Below are 6154 nucleotides of genomic sequence, written 5' to 3' on the forward strand. Positions count from 1 at the left end.
CAGTTTTAATTTTTGAAATAAAATGAGAACTTTTTTCATGGCGCTATGAGTAACTGGGGGGAATTTCTGTGTAGTGGAGTCCGAGTTGCTCATTTGCTTTTTTTCACTTTGTATGTATGGTTTTAGTTGCTTTATGTTCTTTGTTGTATGTGTCTGTTTTCCGTGTCTGGTCTTAGTCCCTGGATTGCGTTCTTTTGATTGCCGCTATAACTTTGGTTCCCTTGATTACTCATTGCAACAATCGATATGAATTGATTCAGTACACAAGTACTTTGATTTTAAATATATCAACTATGAAAATTGTAAAACTTTAGGGACGAAGTTGATTTTAATATATGATTTTTATTGTTAATTTTAAAGCAGAGAAATTATTTTTACCTTTCCAGCATGTTTCCGTATTTAATAGTAAAATGTACAATACGTTGAACCGCAGCTGCTGTAATTACTCCCATTATTTAAATTTATTCCGACTGATTCTTGTTTTAATGTTTTTTATTGTGTGAGCAAGAAGTTGTAGTATTTTCATTATTTCATAACTTAACTTAAATTCTAAATAGTTTTTCTTTCCTGCGGCATAAGTAAAGTTTTTTGGCTTTTTTGTTACACAATATAAAGACATATATATACATTTGTACGCCCCGATATTTATGAATGTTCATTGCCAGCTGCTTAATCTGGGTTCCCTGTCAATATCATAAGCAACCCAAAGGTCGCTAACGTGCCTTTTTAAAAACGTATCGTAAAACGTCTATGTGTATTTTTTGCTTGTATTAGAACGGGAAGTTTACTACATTAAATGATAAAATGATCGGTTAGCTTTGCATTTATGTAATATTACCCATTTCCGATTCAAAGAGTAATCAAGGGAACCAAGGTTATAGCGGTAATCAAAAGAATGTAATCCAGGGACAAAGACCAGACATGGAAAACAGACATACACAACAATGAACATTAAGTAACTAAAATCATACATACAAAGTAACAAAAGTAAATGAGCAACTCGGACTCCACTAAAAACTGGGAACATGGACGAGGTGCACCGATAGGGTAAGCGTCCTCTGCTTTTCTAGAAACACCCGCCGAGTTGCTCATAAAAAGTCAAGTCCGGGTTGACAAACGAGGAAAGGTAAAATATGACCCGTTGAATAAAACAGTTTTCATGGTGCTGATGGATACATCATAACGATCCACGAGTTCATGATGACGACCATAAAACTTCTGTAGTGATGACTTCAATCTTGTAGCAACATAATCCTGTTCCAGAAGCCTATTTGTTAAGAGTTCTAGCGCGATACAAAAAGTCTGCGTAGTTTCGGCAAGCTCTGGCATAACGTATGATTTGTGATATGAACACTCCATACGCAGGAGCCGAAGGGATGTTGCCAAAAATGAAAGGAAAGTTTACAATTCTGAATGAAAAGTCGTCACGTTTGTCGTAAAGTTTGGTCAATAGTTTTCCCTTACCATCGATTTCTAATTGTAGGTCAAGATATGAGGCTGACCTCACAGTGTCTGTAGTATCCTTTATCTCAAGTTCTTTTGGGTAGATGCGATGTATCAAATCCCCGAAATTAGGATTGTTTAAAGATAATATGTCATCTATATAGCGGAAACTGAGATTGAAGGATCTAGCCAAACGATATTCTTTCTTTCTGATCAAATCAGCTATAAAGTCAGCCTCATAAGAGTGAAGAAATAGGTCAGCAAGTAAAGGAGCACAATTTGTTCCCATTGGAATGCCGACCGTTTGTTGAAAAACACGTCCACCACACTGGACAAATATGTTGTCGATTAAAAATTCCAGCATTTTGTAAACATCTTCCTCTGTATATTTGGAAGATGATTTTGAATTATTTCTTACAAAGTATGAGGAATCTCTACCAAGAACTATATATTTGTATCTAGGTGTACCATCTTTTTTGGAAAAAACAACGATGAATAATGTTTTTAAGTCGGATTTTAACTGAGTATGGGGAATAGAAGTATACAGTGTTGAAAAATCATAGGTTTTAATGCTATTATATTCAAATAATAGTCTTGAACTGATTGTCTCCAAAAGATCTTTCGAATTTTTCAGGATCCACATTGAATTAATACCACTACGGGAGTAATAAGTGTTGTGGTAGGACTGCAGACCCTCTTTGACAGTTGTGAGTATAGAAGTTAAAAGTTTTGAAAGAGGTTTGGTGGTACATTTTGCAGATCCAGCTATGAAACGTTGTTTGTATGGATTCTTGTGAAGTTTAGGAATCCAGTACATAGACGGTAAATTACAATCATCGTCCTTGGTAGAGAGACCAAAAGAGGATAGCACAGATTTATGGTTTTCCACAATCTCTTCTTTGGAGAGAGTGGTAGCAGTATAGGTCGTATCACTGCTATTATTTTCTACGTCTACATCTGATAATAAACATTGGATATAAAACGTTTTGCAGACAAAAACAATGTTGTTTTGGGCTTTGTCTGCTGGTACGACAACATATTTGTCATGTATAGTAGACAATGTTTTTGCCACATCGGGGTCTTTGAAAACTGGTGTAGCCTTGGCACTCATTGACCTACTTAAAACTTTCATTCGTTTCAAAATTAAAGACCTCACGGTCTTTAACCACTCTGACAGAGAATCAATGTCTTCTTGTTCTCGTTCTATCCATTTTCTTGCATAGTCCTCGACGGCATCCACAAGAACTTTAAAGTTATAATTCCAATTTATGGAGCGTGGTTCACGGTACTTGGGACCTATAGAAAGGATATTACGTAGAGATTCGTTTTCGATAATGGTTAAATCTTCCGTAACGACGTGACCAGAAGGACCATACTTGAATGGAGAGGTTTTGCAAGAACAGTCAGGTGGTTTAGCCTTGAAGTCCTCAATCTCGAGGTTCTGCAATAGCCTTTTATAATTGAAAATTTTGGATGCAATGGGTGAAGTATAGGAATATGAAATTATTGGTATGGATTTGTCTTTGAAATATGGGGGAATTTTGTTGGTAACGTTTTTGTGATGGAGGATGTTAGCCAAATTAATTGCATCTATACCTTTGTTGACAAACGGTAGTGGAAGAAATGATCGTTTTTCTTCATCTTGACTTTTCACACAAACTGGTCTAAAGAGTCTGTGGAAACCAATATCCAAAATGATGGCAACAAGTTTGTATAATGATGAGGTGGGGTCAGAAACAGGAGTGTCAAGACTTGTTTTGTAAAGGGAGTGTAGTAGAGTGAGAGGTATAGAAGAAAGCTTGGTTCTAATGTGATGAAGTCCAAGAGGTTTTTGTATGAAAGGAAGGAGACCATCTATGGAGACATCATGTAACTTAGGTGACGTATAGTGGCGATGGCCATGACTCCTTTCCCGTCTTGGATTTTTGCTAAATAAATTCATCACATTCATGCTATTGTTATATTGGCTTGAAAAGTTTCCTATACTTTTGATTGCATCCGTAAGGTATTGCAGTACCTAGTCTGCGTATCCAGTACTCCTCTCTTTCCCTACGATAGTTTTTACTTAGATAGGGACTGTTCGCAGGATGGTAAATTTTTTCTAAAATACGTACTTTCATGGAGATGATTGAATGATCTTGTTGATTAAAGTGTCGATAAACTTTCGGGAATTTGGTGGTGTTAATTCCCGAACGATAACCACACAGGCATTCGTTACAATTGATCACAAAAATTGTCGTTTGTGAACAAAAACCCTATGAGATGTTCCCTATGATAATTTCCAATTTTGTATTCGAATGTTGAAAAAGGAAAAAGGAGACAACTTGAGCTTCGTGAATCACGGAGGCATTCTTGGGTTGCACAGTTTGATCTAAAACTATAGACTATTTTAAAATGTTGCTTCAGGAATTTGAATGTGCCCCTAAAATAAAATATATAATTACTCAGCATTGAGACCTGCAGTTAATCTTTGTAAGTCATGATGGATGACCTTTGCCTTTAGTTATGTTAAACTGACATCCAAAATCGTGTCTGAGAAAAAAAAATAACTGAGATCAATATCTAGACAAATAATATAAGTTAGCTAGTGATTTCATATTATGCATGTACATACAAACTATGTCCCGCTCAATTCCCCCTTTGCCGTCCTGATTCATACATACAATACAATACAAATGCTTTATTTAACATCGATATAATAAAACAATATAACATAAGCTCATGTGAGCTTTTAAAATCGACATACATGACTACAATAAATAAAAAAACCTATTTACGTCACAAGTACAATATATGGCATCTATTTAGTCCTTTACCTGCAGACATAAATCATCAACATAAGGCAAAAATAGTAGCAAATGCAAATAAGAATAAAATGGAAGAGCAGCCCTATACAAAGTCAACAATGTAAGAGCATATAAAGCAGAGCTGTTACGAATAGCAAGCAGACCAACGGCACGGCCTTCCGTTCCATGAGTTTAGAAGATTCTTAAATCGAGTAAAAGAGGATGCTCTACAAAAATGGTCTGGCAGGTAATTCCATGTTTTTGCTGCAAAATATTTAAAGGAATTAAACCCATACCTTGATGTTCTGACGTTTAGTAGTTTTGCTGTGTTCTGGTATCTGAAATTATATTTATTTTCCTTTATTTCAGTTAGGTCATGTAGATATACTGAGCTATGCGTATTTATTATGTTGAAAGTTTCAGGTGATATATTTCTCATTCTTCTTACTTTCAGTAATGGCATTTTCGATTTTAACAAAGCTCCTCATAAATGCTAGTAGTATATTTGTTATAGATGAATTTAAGGGCCGGGCCTTTCTTGATTTTTTTCCCATTTTATTAGTATTAACCTCATAACAAAAGTGCCAAGTGACAGGACAATAATTAAAGTTGGACAAAATAAGAGTGGTAAATTGTTAACCTTCCCAATTTGAGTGTTTCCCTATCCTTTTTAAAACACTTAACTGTTCAGAGGCCTTTTTGCAAATGTTGGTAATATAAGTATCAAATTTTAACTGGTACATGTAATCTATTGTTACTCCAAAACGTTTTACTTTATCCTCACATTTTATAATATTATCACCAAGACTGAAAGAAATGTTTTTAATCATAAGTTTTTCGGTCTACGGCAAGTTCCTGAAATTTATCAGGGTTGGCTTTCATCTGATTCACTGCAAACCAATCTGTCAATTTTAAGCTATACAACTCCAATTTTGTTTTGACTTCATTGAGACTGTGTCCAGCATAAGAAAGAGTATTGTCGTCAGCGTAGTTGTAGAGAGAAGAATCATGAATGAAACGGAAAATATCATTTAGAAAAATATTGTATTATACCGGTCCCAGAATAAACCTTTGTGGTACCCCGTTATAAATTTTCTCCCACTTACCAAATGATGATCCTTGTTTGACACACTGCTTTCTGTTTGACAGATACACATGTAATCTCGGAGAAGATTAAGAGTGCATCTGAAACACCATATGATTTTATTTCATCTAGCAGAAGATTATGTGAAGGCAATCAAATGCTTTACTTAAATCCATCAAAATTACGGATATAAATTTGTTACCGTCCAATGTTTTTTTCCACGTTTTCTACTTTTTTTAAGTCTTCCACTTTTTCAAATATGCATTTGACAACGATAGCCATCCTGAAATACTGTAAGATAGGCATGGAAAAAATATGATTAAAAAAAATCAGTCAATTACACTTCAATGGCATTTTAAAAATAGAAATATAGGAAAGAATATTTATAGACTTATCTAGAGCATTTTTTTCTTATAACACGGCACAACTTGGGCCTCTTTTCGATTTTCTGGAAGTTTAGAAGTAGTTAAATTTTTGTTTATCAAATTTGTGATTGTTTGAGCAATGGCTGGTTTAGCTAGTTTAAGTAATTTTGGGGATATACCATCAATGCATATTGCTTTCTTCATGTTAACTCTATCTATTTGTTTTTCTACAAAACTACACTCAATTTCCCTAAATTTTAAAGGTTCAATATCTTGTTTATTTACATGTATTTTTGTTATGCTTGGATATTCTTCTCCATTCATCACATAATGAGACCGTCTAAGTCAGTTGATAGCAATTTTGTTCTACGGAAACATTCCACCGCCCATAACTTATATAATATGGTTCGTAACGATCTACATATTTTGCAATGGACTTTTGGTTTTCAGACTAAATATTTTGTCCGGAAAAGTTG

The sequence above is a fragment of the Perna viridis genome, chromosome 5 (assembly GCF_037379345.1).
Source record: "Perna viridis isolate PV_CMFRI_1.1 ecotype Kerala chromosome 5, ASM3737934v1, whole genome shotgun sequence".
In the NCBI taxonomy this organism is placed as follows: domain Eukaryota; kingdom Metazoa; phylum Mollusca; class Bivalvia; order Mytilida; family Mytilidae; genus Perna; species Perna viridis.